Below are 17,662 nucleotides of genomic sequence, written 5' to 3' on the forward strand. Positions count from 1 at the left end.
AACATGTTGACCAGTGCTGGCCCCAGTGCCAATCCCTGCGGGACACCACTGTTTACTTCTCTCCGTTCTGAAAACTGACCATTCATTTCTACTCTTTGTTTCCTGTCCTTTAACCAGTTACTGTTCTATGAGAGGACCTTCCCTCTTATCCCATGACTAAGGTTATGATTCTGTCATGGAAGTCATGGATTCTGTGACTTTCCGGGACCTCCTTAACTTCTTCTGGGGCTACCTACGAGAAAAACTGGCTGGTGGCCAGGCTCAGGGCTGCAGGGACAACTGACCAGCAGTCAGCCCTAGGGCTGCCGGAGATGCAGTCCCCAGCCCACTGGAGCAGTGGCTGGGGTTGGGTCAACCACCCTGGAGTTGGAGCAGTTGCAAACCTCAGCAGTGTTCTATTTGTCTCCCCTTGTTCCCAGGGTATTTTTAGTAAAAGTCAGGGATAGGATGCGGACTTCCATGGATTTTTGTTTACTGCCCATGACCTGTCCTTTAGTGTGGGACCTTGTCAATAGCTCAAGTACACTATATCCACTAGATCACTGTTGTCCACATGTTTGTTGACGCCCTCAAAGAATTCTAATGGGTTGGTGAGGTATGATTTCCCTTTACAAAAACTACGTTGACTCTACCCCAAAAAAAATAGTGTTCACCCATATGTCTGATCGATCTGTGTTTAGAAACTTTATCTCCGCATCCCATCCTGCGGTGACATGTACACAGTCAATATGAAGATAATAATGGGGGATTGTAACTCCATTTTTCCCCCCCATCTTATAGCCTCTCTAATCTCCCTGAGCATTTCACAATCGCCATCACCATCCTGGTCAGGTGGTCGGTAGTATAGTCCTATTGTTTTATTCTTATTATTCAAGCATGGAATTTCTATCTATAGAGATTCTAGAGTACAGTTTGCTTCATTTAAGATGTGTACTATATTTGACTCTGCTTTCTTTCACAGATAATGCCACTCCCCCACCAGCATGACCTACTCTGTCATTCCTATGTATTTTGTACCCTGGTATTACCATATCCGATTGATTATCATCATTCCACCAAGTTTCTGTAATGCCAGTTACATCAATATCATCATCATCATCTTACTTCTAGCTTTTGTACACAAGCACTTATAAAATGTGTCACTTTTAGTTGTCTGCAATTATGTGATGTAACTGAATGGGACTCTTTCATTTGACTGTTTCTCTTCAGTTCCTTTCTGGATTTTATCAACATCCATCCTCACCTCTTTATAAGGATACAGAGACTCCCCTTTAATAGAGACTCCCCTACATCTCTAGCCGAACGGTGTGCTCTCCACACCTGTTGGCGTTCCCCCAGCCCTTAGTTTAAAAAGGAATTTGTATTTCTTCCTAAAAGAACAGAAGAGGTCTGGCAATAGCAGTGATTTGAAAAGCATTTGGTTTGGAGCCCTCAGGAGGGTAGGATGGTTTGGGAGCTAGTGTGGTTCCTGCCATAAACTAGAGCACAGGCTGGTCCAATTTAAGCTCCCAGCAGCTACCTCTAGGCTACTCTACAATCCTGCCCAGCCCAGAATCCCTTAAAGTGATGGTCTCACTTCCTACGCAGCCCCTCCTAAGACTTTCTCCCATCTGCTAGGTATGCACAGTAGCCACAATAGAACTTCTTATAGAAGTCATATGATGTTTCTGTTCTGGGGGAGTTTTCCCAAGGCCCTTTGTGGCAGCACAATTCCAGCTCCTATCTGCCACTGATGTACAGGGACCAGGTCTGCCCCTTAAGGTCTATCATGGTGATGTTACCATTTGTTAATTACCTACTATAAGACTTGTCACAAGAATTCAGGTTTCATTAAAAAAAGTGTTGCCTTCTTTAAAGTCAGCTGCCAACAAGTTTCCTAATCTCTAGTACCCTTATTTTTAAGTTGGTTACGAAACAGGAATTCAAACTTATGACCACTAAGTTCCTTGTTCCTGCAATAACAGGGACTGTGATATGGGTTCTTCTCATGTGAGGCCACAGAGTGAAATAACAGGGAAGGTTTAAATGGTATTAAATACTTAGAAAAAGTGATGACACATTATTTACTTCTTTAGCAACAGACCTTGCTGCATCGCTACCAATGAGTTACTGAGTAGTTACGGTTGATTCCGGTAGAGTTCTTCTGACATGGTTATAAAGAAATAAATTCATATCACTGAAATGTTGCTGCACAGTATATGCAAAAAAACGAAGTAAGTGAAATATCAAGAATGAGATCTTAATCACAGAAAGCCAGAAAACTGTAAGTTGTAGTTTCCACTCTGTCTGTAACTCCATCTTCTTGCATATATGTAGTTTTACTGACTCTATATAAGATTAGTCTAGAGGGCAGATCTCACACCACTAACTTTTTTATACTGTTTTAATACAGGTAATTTTAGAGCCATTATGTCACTCAGTGGAGGAAGAGAGGTTAAATATTATGATTATTTACACTTCTGGGAGGGTAAACAGAACTCTCTTTTCCAGTCATGCAAAAAAAGGACCTTTGTGGATGTCAATAGCAAGAAGGACCACTTAAGATATTCAAAAGGGAGAGTTTTTATATTGATGGAGCTGCACCAACTGAAGGGTTAGTTTTTTTTTTAAAACCACAAAAACCCCCAAAAGAAGAAGGAGGCTAGGGAAGCAGACTTATTACAGAACTGGCAACTTCTGGTTTTTGAGTTCAGATTACAGTTTGATAGTATTTTTTGTTTAGGAGAGTTTTACAGAGTTATGGAATTATGATTTTTTTAAAAGGTAAATTTAGAGTTTTGTAACTTCTGAAGGAAAAAATATTAATGGATGTTCTGCATTAGAACATTCTTTACTAGTGACTAACATGAGTGTCTTAACCATTAATGGAAATTTTACCTACTCTTAGGTGTCTCTCCCAGGAAAACCATAAAAAAAAGCCAGAACGGATCTTGTATGCTCTAGAACTAGCTGTTCTACAAAGCAGTCTTTTCTAATATCAATAAACTGTTTATCTAAATCCTATCTGTTGTATGCAGCATTATAGCTATGGTGGTCCCAGGATATTAGGGAGACAAGGTAGGTGAGGTAATATCTTTTATTGGACCAGCTTCTGATAGTAAGAGACAAGACTCTCTCTCTCTCACCCCAACAGAAGTTGATCCAATAAAAGATATTACCTCACCCATCTTGTCTCTCTAATATCTTATTATGACATTTGACTAGCCTTCATGTGGGCAGCTGAAATCACCCATCATTATTGTTTTATTGATTTAGACTCTGATCTTCCATCAAATTGCACATTCAGGCCAAGATTTATGAAACTGAGGGTCTGAATATCAGAGGGGTAGCCGTGTTAGTCTGAATCTGTAAAAAGCAACAGAGGGTCCTGTGGCACCTTTGAGACTAACAGAAGTACTGGGAGCATAAGCTTTCGTGGGTAAGAACCTCACTTCTTCAGATGCAAAAGGGTCTGAAATTAGGCTTCTAAATCCTGACATCCCTCAACAACTGCCATGATTTTCAAAACTGCTGAGCAGCTGACAACATCAAGTGAAATCAATGGCAATGTTAGGTGCTCACCGAACTGATGAGTCCCACGGGTAAGGAAAAGTTTCTTAAACTGGTTTTACCTCACCTCCTCTGAGGCCTATGGCACAGCGGGCATGCCAAGACATGGAAAAGGCCTAGCTAGAGAAATCCTTGGCTGGAGCAGAAACTCAAATGGAAAAATTCTGGCTGCAACAAAGTAAGAATAATCTCAGAGCTGCTCTAACTCATACAAGGGGCTTCCAGCCATCCCGAAGACAGGAAACAGTAGTGGTAGTAAGTCACTTCTGCCCTCCCCACTTCTCGGAGGCACCAAATAAAGAACAGCACCAGCTGAAGATATGACTTATTTTTTATGCAACTGTTTTGTCTGACAAAAGTAATTGGGAACACAATAGAAAAAAGATTAAGCAGCTGGCAAAGTAGTAATTGTCATGTATGGAAGAGAAGTGACAGAAGCATCAGAATCTATGATGAAGAAAGTGTCAGCAGAAGCTGAAAAGTGATCTTTGAAGTGCCATCTATATTTATGATACCCTACAATATATTTTAAATAAAATAAGTAAAAGACGCAATACAAGGTGAGATTGTGTTATCCAAAGACCAAAACAGGGTAAAGTTTCACCCTAAATCTTGTACTACTGACGAGCCTACAGCAAAAAATTTTGCTAAGACACAGGAGGGAGAAAATAGAAGAGAAAGCTGGGACCTATGCATAGGTAAACACTGAGTGAAGTGAGCAATATTATTCTCAACACTATTCTTCTCACTCACTGCTCACATACTGTAATTAAAGCTATTTTACTACACAACAGAACAATTTGCAGAAAGAGAACAGACAATGGGCTGAAGCATTTGTAGAACATGAAAAGGAAGAGAGTTTTAAAGGTTCTATTGAAATTGTCTATCACACAGTCACATGATACCTTAAAATGCAGTTCTGCTCTGAAGAGGGAGTTTGTAAAATTGGCAACTTCTCAACAGATTGGCTACCTGTGTGCGTTCATTGTTGTAACTGCTTACTTTCAAAAAGAAAGTTTCTACTGCTTTCTTACCTCTTATTCCTACAAAGCCAAGACAGTTAAGAGTAACCAAGCTGGATTCTATTCCTTCTGGTGAATAATCAACAAAAGCTGTTTATCAAGTTCCAATTACCTACACCTGTGAAAACCTTACTAAAGGCAAGGGGAATGCACAGGTTTCACTGTACATGCACATCTACACTGTAAACTTAAGTTGACCTTTGTTAAGTCAACTTACAGCCAGGGCCGGCTCCAGCTTTTTTGCCGCCCCAAGCAGCGGAAAAAAAAAAAAAAAAAAAAAAACCACCCCGCGATCGGCGGCACTCTACCGCGCCGCTTCATTCTTCAGCGGCAATTCGGCAGCCATCCTTCCCTCCAAGAGAGACTGAGGGACCCGCCGCAGAATTGCCGCCGAAGACCCAGACGTGCCGCCCCCTTCTATGGGCCGCACCAAACACCTGCTTGTTGCATTGGTGCCTGGAGCTGGCCCTGCTTACAGCCACTGCAGTAATTATTGTGGTGGTTCATATCCACACTGCCCTTCTTCTGTCGGCGGTATGTGTCCTCACCAGAAGTGCTTCCACCAACTTAAGAGGGGCAGTGTCGCAGGGTGAGAGCCAGGACTCTCAGCTCTGCACACAGCTCCCTGCCGGTAGTCCAGTCCCCTGCCTGGAATGGGGCAGCTGCACCGGGATTTTCGGCTCCCCACTCACTACTGGGAATGGGGCAGCTGACCACTGTCCGGGCACAGAGCTCCCTGCCAGGTGCAGCTGTGCTCCCAGCAGGCAGCCAAGAGCCTGGGAGGGCAGCCAGGTACCCTGCCGGGAGATCCGCACCTGAAGTCTGGTCAGCTGCCATGCTCCCAGTGGGGAGTAGGGTGACCAGATGTCCAGATTTCATAGGGACAGTCATGATATTCAGAGCTCTCTTATACAGGCACCTGTTCATCACCACTACCCCCAACCTGTCCCCATTTTCCCCCAGTTTCTATCTGGTCACCCTAGTGGGGAACCGGGAGCCTGGCTGGGAGATCTGCACCCAGAGTCTGCTCAGCTGCAGTGCGCCCAGTGGGCACGGCCAAATCTGAGTGGAGAGCCAGAAGCCTGGTGGCAGCCCAGCTAAGAGCAGGAAGTTGGGTTCCCCAAAGGGAGTGATGAGCCCAGCAGCAGCTTGAGTTGGGAGCCTGGGTGACAGCCCGGCTTGCAGCAGAGACCGGGCAGCAGCCCAACTGGGGAGCCAGAAATTGACAAGAATGACAGCCAATAGATATAAGTAATCTTATACCTTAACTACATCAACATAAGCCCTATGCCTCTCATGGAGTTACTATGTCAGTGTAGTAGGGCACTTACAATGGCAGGAGCAAGGCTGAAGTATGTACACTGACATAATTAGGTCAACATAAACTGCCTTAAAATCAACCTTATGCTGTAGTATAGACCAGGCCTAAGGGAATAATTTAAAGACAATGAACACTGGAAAACTGAGGGCCTAATTTGACTGGCAAAATCTTTCTTACTGATGATGATGTGCAACCAGGGTGGATAAAAATCAATGATTTTTAAATAAATAGAATCAGATTTTTTTATTTAAAATCAGGTTTTTCCCCCTCAAAAAGCACTTAATCAAAAAAATCCATCTAAAGATAAAGATACATTATAGCTCAACGATATCTCATCATGGAATAAGGATTATAAATTCAAAATTTTCATGTAATGTTTAAGAAAAGTTTTGCAAACGAGTTCCAATAGTTCATGGATTAGGGATCCAATCCTATGGGGCCCCAGGGGCTTCTGTATAGATTATTTAGGTTAAACTTTCTATCTACCCACTGGGACTCAGTGCTCAGTCTAGAAGATACCATCAGAGATGCTTAGTTTTGCAGTTCTCAAACTGTGGATGTGTCTCTCCAGAGATAACAATTAACAGCAAAAATGTTTTTAAATAAATATATAGCGGTGAGAAATAACAGACCTCAACCCTATTGTCCCTCTGCAAATTTGCATACACTGTGTACACAATCCCTTACTTCTTTCTAAAAGTGCAATGAATAGAAAATTGTTGAGGGCGGAATAGATCTGGACAAGGAGAAGAAGTCTGGAGATAAATGTGAGAAGGGAGGAACAGGCAGTGGAAACAAAAGTGAAACTGAAGTCTTGAGGTCTTTCTGAGTGTAGCCTTCATTGATTTGAGACCTACCATACCATTCTTTCACTAGAAGGGAAAACCTATAATGGCAGCAGGCCGTAAAAGAGACCTAGTTTGGGAATAAGAACCATTCAAGAAATAAATGTTAGCTGCTGATGTTTTGAAGGAAGTCACACCAGTGAACACCGGTGGAAGTCACTTAAGTACTTGGATTCAGAGACTGTTGAAGTGATAATCTCACTTAACAGCAGTAGCTTCTTCTGCCGGTGTAGAAGTAATATTTTCTTCCTTTGGACTAATTCATTCCAAATTGAGAAATCATTTGGGACCTGAAAAAGGCAGGAAAGCTTGTTTTTACTTTTCCAGATTATGAACAAACAGGAAAATGAAGGTGAAGATGACTGAGTTAGCTGCAGAAGCCAATATTTTAAGTTTTTCATGTTGACTTGGCTGACATAGTCGATTAAATTTTTGTTTTTTTTTTAAATTAACAATTTTAGTTAATTTTAATAAAAACAAACCTGATTTAAAAAAACTTGTGTTTAACTAAATTCAAAAATTCATATGTTTGTTTTGTTAAAATATTATGTTTGCTGTTGAAGAAAAAAATCCAGAATACTTAATGTTGTTTTAGTTAAATAAAACAATTTAAATGTCTGTCTGCTGATGTTCTCCTCGTAATGTAGGAGCATTGCCAGCAGATTGAGGGACGTGATCATTCCCATCTATTCAGCATTGGTGAGGCCTCATTCGGAGTACTATGTCCAGTTTTGGGCCCCACACTACAAGAAGGATGTGGAAAAATTTGAGAGAGTCCAGTAGAGGGCAACAAAAATTATTAGGGGGCACATGGCTTATGAGGAGAGGCTGAGGGAACTGGGGTTATTTAGTCTGCAGAAGAGAAGCATGAGGGGGGATTTGATAGCTGCTTTTAACTACCTGAAAGGGGGTTCCAAAGAGGATGGATCTAGACTGTTCTCCGTGGTAGCAGATGACAGAACAAGGAGTAATGGTCTCACATTGCAGTGGGGGAGGTTTAGATTGGATATTGGGGAAAAACTTGTTCACTAGGAGAGTGGTGAAGCACTGGAATGGGTTACCTAGGGAGATGGTAGAATCTCCTTCCTTAGAGGTTTTTAAGATCAGGCTTGACAAAGCCCCCGCTGGGATGATTTAGTTGGGGATTGATCCTGCTTTGATCAGGGGGTTGGACTAGATCACCTCTTGAGGTCCCTTCCAACCCTGATATTCTATTATTCTAATACAGCATGGCAAGAAAATCCTCCAAGTATTAATGATTAATCTGTTGAATTGGAGATAGTTCACCTCCCAATGACTTCATAAATATCTACTTCATTTACCAAAGGTAAATGAAATACCCAAACAATCATTCATTTTCTGATATAGCTGTAAAACTAATCTGAAGAATTTTCAAAAATCACTTAAAAATGTATAGTGTGTAACTTCTAAAAATGAAACCCACATTTATCTCTGAGCTGTGAAGAATATGTATTAAGGTTATAACAACCAACAAGAATGCACTTTTATGCAGAAATCCATGATTAAATTGAGTCTTCCTGACTAGTGATTTAAATCAATTTGATTTAAATCAAATCCACCCTTTGTGCAACAAAAATCCATCTGCTTCCTAGAAAGAAGGGACAGCAGGAATAGCAATTGCAGAGGCCAGGAAGTATCTTTATACTTCCAAACTGTGCACTTTTGCACTAAAAATCTGAGACAATTAACATGGAACCCCCAAATGCTGTTTTTACATATACAATTTTGAGAGTACAACCACACCTTTTACAGAGTTGTGCATCATGGCATATTAGCAGCATGTGGAGTTCAGTGGAGACAGATGGGATAAAGTGTTGACTGTTTCCCTTTTTGTGGGGAGGTCAGATAAAAGATTGGGGTAGGAGTTTGGAGATTTAGAAGAGAAACAAGAAGTTCTTCAAATTGAAACAGTATTGAAAAAAAATGTTATTGCACCTGACCAGAAACCTCAGAAGCAGAAGTACAAATCTGGGGAACCTACTGGATTACCGAAACAGTAATTGTTGCATGAAGATTACAGAATTTTTGTTTGGGGAAATTTACAGAGAAATTGGATTTCTCATTTTTATTTGGCTTCCTCGGGGGCTTGTGTGTTGAATTTTAGTCTTTGTAGAGTAATATGGTTAAAAGGGTTTTTATTAGAAGATATATGGGAAATATAACCTGTCTTTGTTATGAGAGATGTAAGTGGTTTAACCATTAAGAGTAGGTTCCTCTAACTTTTAGGTATCACTCCCAGTGAAGCTATAAGAACAAAAAAATACAAGGGCCAAGACAAACAGCTGCTGACTAGTAAATACAATAATATCAGGAGGAGGTATGAAAATGTACAGTAGGTAACTTTATTAAGGTATCCCCTTTCTCTAAATTTAAAGAATTTCTCTGAAAATTGAGAAAGACAGATTCCATCCACCATTCTGGAGGCATACAACTGCTGTACAGGAGCCACATGCAAGTGATCATGAGAACATTCCCCTGGTACAGGCACAACATAGGGCTGGTATATACTGCTCCCCCTCCCCCGCATTAGCCCTGGCATAGAGGGCATGCTGGGGACATGGCCAGAGACAAATCAGGGGTGGGCCCATACTGGTACTATGAGGATTCTGGGCAGCACTGCAGCCCAGGATGGGTTGCCATTACTTAGAGCAGCTAGGGACTACTATAATTTACACCAGAGGCCATTTCACTTCTCCGATGTGCAGCATTAAACCATACGAATGCGGAAATGGTATGTTTGAGGATTGTCATACACATTAATCAGATTCAGACAAGTTCAATAAGACATTCAAAGGACTGATTAAAAAGATAGCCAGATTCCTTCCCCCAACATGGGAAGGATTCAAACCCCTGCACCCTGCCCCTTCCCCCCCCCCCACCCCCATTCATAACCACAAATTTAAAAATTTTATTAAAGTTAATGTTTAAAATCAAATTTACACAAGTTAAGAGGGAAGGTACTGTACATCTGGGGTTGCGCTTGGGTTACGGGGGATTGCGAGTATCAGTTACAAGGTTCATGAGGTACACACATCTACTACACTTGATCTCAACCAAAAGGCTGAAAGTGACTCTCCCCATTCCCACCTTTCTTCCTCCCTCCCCTTTCTCAACTGGCAGAAATGTGAATGACTCATTCATTTCAAATCACTGGTACACAGTGATCCTTGTAACGACTTAAATACATGTTTTTGATGTTTCCCCAAGTTTGCACTTCACTTCATATTGCAACCTGAAAAGCACTGAAGGCATGGCCCATTGCTTCTTGTAGTTCACATCTTTTTTTTTTTTTTTTAATTGATTGACACATTCAAACACATTATATTGAAACTTACTGAGCTCATCAACTCATCTCAGAGGCCCAGCACAGTCATCAGCTGGTCAAAATTTGGGCCCTGATCCTACAAGCTGATTTCTGCAGACCCTTAAGTCAATGGGCTCAGGGCTGTCCACTCAGATCAATTTGCAATAATGGGGCTTAACCATTATCTACTTGGATCTGACTCACAATGGCAATCTACAGGTTTAAAGGCTTCGTATCCCAGAATCCCCTAAACCACACACTGATGTTTAAGTTAGTAAAAGTAACTTATTTATATATATTTTAAGGTTTTATTAATGTTTAACATGGGAATCTGCACTTTTTCATCCAGTGAGATAGACAGCCTGTAGTAATATGAAACCACTCATCTCCTGCCAAAATCCATCTAGAGCTGCCCCACTAGTCCTGCCCCAGGAACACAAAAGACGTGTGTTCCTGAGACAGAACTCTTTCTGCTGAAGCAGCAGCAGCTTTGTTAAGCCAGAAGAACACTACTACAATTTGTTGGGATTTTTATTTTACAAAGGGAAGAAAAAGGAAATCACCTCCTAAACCCCTAGCTGCCTGGGTGAGGTTTGAGCAGTGCTGTCACTAATCTCTCTGGGAAAGGCATGGGTCTGGTCTGCAGTTGGGGAAGGCATATGAATGAGAGGAAGAAAGGTAAATATTAGTGGGACTAGCTCGCCTGCTGAAAGAAGCTCATCAAAAGCTCGCCAAACCCTTTGAGATAAAAAGTGTCACCTTCCCTGCCATCTGTCCCCTATGGGGGGGAGGGGGGGGAAGACCACACATCAGTAAAACAGACATGAGCAAAAAGAACTTTTCCAAGTACACAGACAAGATGATAGTTCTTACTTCTAGGCTTCACTGGAGAACACTGGAGGCCTTCCAGGAAGCCATGATTAACAGTATTCTACTCCAAATGCTGGATTTCTGTCCAGAAATCATTATCACGAACCAACATAAAAACAAAGGAATCTGCTGTAGGTCATTTGGGGAAAACTAAAATTAAACTACAGTAAACAAGGCTCAATTGATGACACATCACTACTTCAGTGAGGCTATTTGTAAAAGCATGACTGTGCAGAAAGTGAACAAGATTAAGAATTAATTACTTGCAGATCCTGGGCAAACTGGAAGGCGATCTGATTGTGTTCTGGAATAAATGGCTAGCAGAAACCTAAAGAAATTTATTGAATGTGCTCCTGCCCACCAAACTCTTCGGAATTAGCTCCATTCAGACCCAGACAGGCACTTTGTGACTCTCTCAATTTAGGAAATGATTCTCAAAAAAGTAGGGACTCATATTTTGGAGTTTTATTCAAGATACATTTATCTAGTCTATAGACTAGAAATACTTGAAATAGGTACAAAAGCTGTATGTCCCTACATCTCTAGCAGAGGTAGAGAGAGTGAGAGAGAGTTGTTTTTTGTCATACATGTAGAGTGATCCTACAAACCCTTATTCACATGAATAGACCTTGGGGCAAGTGTCTTTCTGTCTGTCTCTGAAAGAGATGCATCATTTTCCTATATAAAGCCAATGCAACTAGTTGTACAAGTAAGGACTGAATCATATATGCATAAATACAGTATTCTGGTAAAAATGTAACTTAAGATGTGACAGAAACCCACATCTGATTAAATGTTTACTATGTGCACAGTTTTGAGGAGCTGTGAGGGAGTCAAAGTCATGGAATATATAGAAAAATCCTTTTCTCTGCTCAGCCTACGTCTCCATGGAACATCTACTATCAAAATTAATATTTGGTAGGTTTATGCGCAACAACAGTTTGCTTAATACACATGCAGTATTTGCCATTATCTCAGATGCCACTTCACAACTTACTCTCCCCCACCAACAAGAGGGGAGCAGGCAAGCTACAATTTCCTTAAGTAGAGCACCAGGTGTTGCCCCTTACTCAAGGATAAGCCTAAATGCTCCATCTAGCCCACACTAAATATATTTAGGTCTGGATTCTTTGCGGAATAAGGTGCTACTCAGTGTCAGTAAGGCTGGCAGAATCTGATCCTTACTTTGCACTGGCACAATAAACTATCTGCAGCTACACTGCAAAGGTTTCCTGAGTGATCAGAATCCTTACATCCTGTGGAAAAAATGAAGCCGTTTCTCTAAAATCCTCAGCATTCTTAACATGCTGAACCTAAAAGTAAACTGAATTTTCTTATGTGCTCACAAAATCATGAACTGTTATCGGAAAAATCAGAATCTGAACTCTTTTGGCAGGTACACAAGTGGCTCTTCTTTTTGATACCTGGAAACATTATAATTATCTTACAATATATGACTAAAATATAAAATTTTATATTTAAAAAAGGTCTTAAAACCACCATATAACAAAAAAATAGCCACTTGCTTACCCTACAAAGGTTAGCTCTATACTCTTTAGTGGGTGTAACATCACTAGCAGAGTTCATGCTTGAAAAACTCACAGTGAGAGCTGGTACTCCATGATTGAGACACCTTAAACAGAAAAATGGTTAAGGTTAAAAATCATGTGTCCCCTGAATGCCTATTTCACCCTCGTTATTTGGGGGCATTCAGCATGTTTAGTCCTATGGCTATTGTCTGTTAAGTTGCAAATACTTAGAAAACCTATCTCTAAAGAAAAAGCACAATCATACTATGCAGACAAAGGAAAGGAAACAAAGGTAAAGTAAACTAAAGAAATGAGTCCTTAGAGCTGCAGAGATCTACTGAATCTTACTGCATGTGTATTTTCTCATGTATCATGTATTTTTTTTTCTGTCAGCAATAGCAATAAAAATATTGTTTAGAACATCCTCAGTGGAGGAACAAGCCTGACATGTTTTAATCTTAGACAGGAGCACCATCTTATAGCGATCTGATTCAACAGCTAGAGAACTGAAGAACAGCACCAAGTGGAGCCAGGCCATATTTCAGCAACCTGCGAGCAATCAGTGTATTATCTTATTTTTTACAGCACTGATTCATTTCATAGAGTGACAGGTGTTCTTAGAGTTAAGGAACCTTTTCATGGTATCATACAGAAATGCTACATGCTGTGATTTATCACATCACTACTGTGGATGCAGGGATCAGTGCTCATTTTCTTGGATACACTTAGCTTTAAAAGGTGACTAGGAAAGAATCTGAAGAGAGAAAACAATTTGCAATCAGTACCATTTTAAGAGAATAGAGGCCTGATTCTCCTCTCTCACCAAGTTAACTCAACTGAGTCAGACCTTCTGATGCTTAAGCTGTTGTAGCTTTACTGAACTTGACAGAGCTAAGCCACTTTACTCCAGCAGAAAATCTGGCCCCTTGACATTAAAGAAGTTACTCCTGATTTACACTGGTGCGTGAAGAGAATCAAGTCCTGTTTGTGTAGAGTTATGCTTTATCTCAAAAATAGCTGCTTAAGATGTGCCCTAAATATGGTAGAAACAGATAGTTACACTGACAAAGCATACAACTGCGTTTGCAAAAAAGTGTGTGTTTACATATGCATTTTTAGCGCTCTGTAAAGAGGAGTGATAATTGTATTCTTGCAACTGTATAATTTACTAGCACAATTACCTGTTTGTTCCCATGTGTGCATACACTGTCTCTCTGTTAGGTACCTATTTTTAAAAATCTGGCTTAATAAACATATTCTAAACACAACCTAGTTATTTTCTTCTTTAGCTAGCTGCATGCTCCAATTGACTATGATAGGTCAGACATCATCAACATATAGCACACGGTGATGTCTCACAGAAAGGCTCAGTTATTAATGACCTTGGATGACTACCTTAAAGATAAGACACTATAAAATTTAAATAAGCTACGTAGTGAATGCTTCCTTCTCCCCTTGATAATGCTTTTAGGGTGTCCAAGTAATATTTCATTGGTTATTAATATTTTCAGGTTACCTTTAACATAGTATCCAATTCCATCATATTGCAATGCAAGATTGCTGGATTTACTGTATCACAATCCAAATACTAACATAAGAACATAAGAATGGCCATAGGGGGTCAGACCAAGAGCCCATCCAGCCCAGCATCCTGTCTACCGACAGTGGCCAATGTGAGGTGCCTCAGAGGGAGTGAACCTAACAGGTAATGATCCAGTGATCTCTCTCCTGCCATCCATCTCCACCCTCTGACAGACAGGGGTTAGGGACACCTTTTGTTACCCATCCTGGCTAATAGCCATTAATGGACTTAATCTCCATGAATTTATTTAGTTCTCTTTTAAACCCTGTTATAGTCCTAGCCTTCACAACCTCCTCAAGTAAGGAGTTCCATAGGTTGACTGTGTGCTGTGTGAAGAACTTCCTTTTATTTGTTTTAAACCTACTTCCCATTCATTTCATTTTGTGGCTTCTAGTTCTTATATTAAAGGAAAAGTTATTTGCTTGTTCCTAATTCACTTTCTCCACACCACTCATGATTTTATATACTTCTATCATCCCCCCTTAGTCTCTTTTTCAAGCTGAAAAGTCCTAGCCTCTTTAATCTTTCCTCAAATGGGACCCGTTCCAAGCCCCTAATCATTTTAGTTGCCCTTCTCTGAACCTTTTCTAATGCCAATATATCTTTTTTGAGATGAGGAGACCACATTTGTATGAAGTATTCAAGATGTGGGCATACTATGGATTTATATAAGGGCAATAAGATATTCTCCATCTTATTCTCTATCCCTTTTTTAATGATTCCTAACATCCTGTTTGCATTTTTGACTGCTACTGCACACTGCATGGACATCTTCAGAGAACTATCCACGATGACTCCAAGATCTCTTTCCTGATTAATTGTAGCTAAAGTAGCCCCCATCATATTGTATGTATAGTTGGGGTTATTTTTTCCAATGTGCATTACTTTACATTTATCCACATTAAATTTCATTCGCCATTTTGTTGCCCAATCACTTCGTTTTGTGAGATCTTTTTGAAGTTACTGTAGAATGTCTAAAGTACTTTCCTTACCTTCAGACACTGGTCTCATTTTCACTATCACTGCCACCATCAAATTAACAAGACCACTGATATTAGGGGTAGTGTAATCAAGATACTCCTGTTCTAATAAATCACACACACTTTTTGTTATGTATTTCCTTTCATGAATCTCTTAAGAGGAAAACAAAGTATTACCAAAATTAACAGAATAATATTTAGTTTCACCAAAACAATATAAGCATATCTCTAAAATGGTTTGCTCATACTACACAAAACTGTTAAGAGTCCACAGAAATTTTCTTCATTAGTTTGTACTGTCAACTGTGAGCCCAATATAGCTTATACAACTGCTTTTTCAGAAAAAGCAAAAACAAAAAACAAAAAAACCGTGGTGAATAAGATGTGTATATTTTATTTTCAGATAAGTCAACCAAAAGCAAAGGAATCAGCAAAGTCAGATCATGGAGTTCATACCTGAGCCCTTACAGCAATACAATTATTCAGCATGAAGGAAGCATAGAGTGCTGTTTACTTTTATTATGTTCCTTTTCCTCCTTCTCCTAGCAAAGAGATCTATTCACTCTTCTCCCATAATTCCTAAAGGACTTCCTTACTGCATACTTTAAGCAGTGAAAAGTCTCTGAATGCAGTTCAGCCATACACATTCTGTGCACTTCTGAAGAGTGTTAAGGTCTGACCAGTGAATAAAATCTCTGTACCATACATACTCCAAAGTGTCACACCCATTTCCTTGCCTCTTGTTCAGATGAAGGATTCACTCTTGGTTAATCTGACCCTATTCTGGAATACTAAGGATACTGATTATTATGGCTAGTCCCTTTGATGCGATGGGACTGCATTGACGTGATACATGTGCCTCCAATCTAAATTGCAGGTTTTGCTTCCTGATGTTCATATTGAGCTTTATCATTTTCCTTTTATTCACTGGCTAATTTCTGTAAATTAAACCTTTGCAAACATACTTCCTTCATTCCACAGAGCTCAAATTCTTTGTTAGTTCAAAATTCATATTAAATCTCATCCTCTGGTTTCACTACTAGCTAAGATGTGTTTCGGGGATAGGCATCGGTGGTTCTTTGACTTCAACAGGAATTAAGCACACGATTAAAGTTAAATACTGTACGTGCTTAGGTACTTTGCTGAATCCAGGCCTTTTTGAGGCACAATCATGAGTTTGGCTTCACACAGAAGAACTTCCTGCAGAAAGTATAGTATCTGCATCATTATGCACCTTGTCAAGTCAAACACATTAAACCTGCAAGAGGGCATAACGTCAACAAAAAAAGCTACAGGCTAAGTGCAATGGACTGTTTATAATGAACTCTCTTGGCTATAAGCAGGAGTTCTAACTTGGCAGAATCAAAGCGTTCAGAGTACAAGTCGAACATGCATGGAAAAGGAAAGGGCAGACTCTGGCCAGTCACTGGAAAAACTCCAAAATAAAATATAGCTCCTATATCTGTGTGCGCAGTGTTTTGGTCACGTGTTGTAGGACAGAACAGAGAGATGAAAGGTGGAGTGTGAAGAAAGACATAATATAGCTTCCAAATCTTTATAATTTTCTTGTCTCTGTCCTCCCAGCTTTCTGCAGTGTCACTATCCAAAACAAAAGTCAGGCCCTTCAGTTAGCAAGGTGCAGGAGCATCTGAGGTCTTTGGCAACCCTAAATGACAGGCAGCATTTTTCCATAAAAGAGTCCAAAGGATTTGTATCCATTTTTATTAGTATCTTTGGAAAAGTGTTCTTTTCGCATATTAATACAAGTGATCATAAAATGGGATAAGTAGCTGTGATGAAGTGCATAACGATGAAATGTATTTCACATTGTCCAATATACTAATGAGGTTTTCTTAAGTCTTAAAAAACTTGCTGTGTTTCTCTATTCAAGCCTAAAATTGTGCCTTTGAAGAAAATACTACTTAATAATTCCTGCAATTGTTACTACTAGAAAAAGGGCGATGTATTTATTTCAAAGCTGCCTAAGAGAGCTAGATGTCCAACTTCCACTGAAAGCTTTTGAAAATCCCAGCCTTAATATTATGAAAAGAAAAGAACTATAATTTTTCCTTTCATAGACGCTGTCCGTTTCAAGTTTCCACCAGCTTTGTACAAAATAGAAAAGGAAAAACCGGAACAGGAGCAGTGATGTGAGCTAACCCTACATATATAGTAATTCTCTATCACCACCATTAAGCCCTCCTTGTTCCATACCAATGGAGACTTTGCCTAAAAAGCAGAGTATCTTTTTTGTCTAAATCTATCTATGTATGTTCATATCAAGACAGCTTGTCAAATGGCGGCAGTAACTGCTCTTAATTTGCCCCTGGTCTGTGAAGTCCTAAGACAAAATTTTGTTGAGGTTGAGCATGTTTGAATGTCTACACTAAAAAAAATAAATTATATGAAACTTTTGGTACCTGCTGTGGGGATATATTTTCAGAGCAATGTGAAGTGAGTGAGATGTGTGGCTTTCAGTTACCTTACCTGAAGCCATCTGACTAAATTCCAATGCATCACAATGAAATTTTGCTCCCCCCCCCCCCCCCCAAAAAAAAAATTTAAAAATTTATTGCTAGGCCCCCACTACCCCCCCAAAAACAGGAAGAGAGAGATTAGAAAAAGACAAAAAACAACCT

The 17,662-nt window shown here is 40.0% G+C and overlaps 1 protein-coding gene across 1 annotated transcript in view; it reads right to left on the reverse strand.

Annotated features, from left to right (window-relative positions):
* ST8SIA4 (ST8 alpha-N-acetyl-neuraminide alpha-2,8-sialyltransferase 4) overlaps nt 1–17,662 on the reverse strand; it is an 85,139-nt gene that overhangs the window by 48,730 nt on the left and 18,747 nt on the right. The window lies entirely within an intron of this gene.

This window comes from Trachemys scripta, chromosome 6 (genome assembly GCF_013100865.1).
Source record: "Trachemys scripta elegans isolate TJP31775 chromosome 6, CAS_Tse_1.0, whole genome shotgun sequence".
In the NCBI taxonomy this organism is placed as follows: domain Eukaryota; kingdom Metazoa; phylum Chordata; order Testudines; family Emydidae; genus Trachemys; species Trachemys scripta.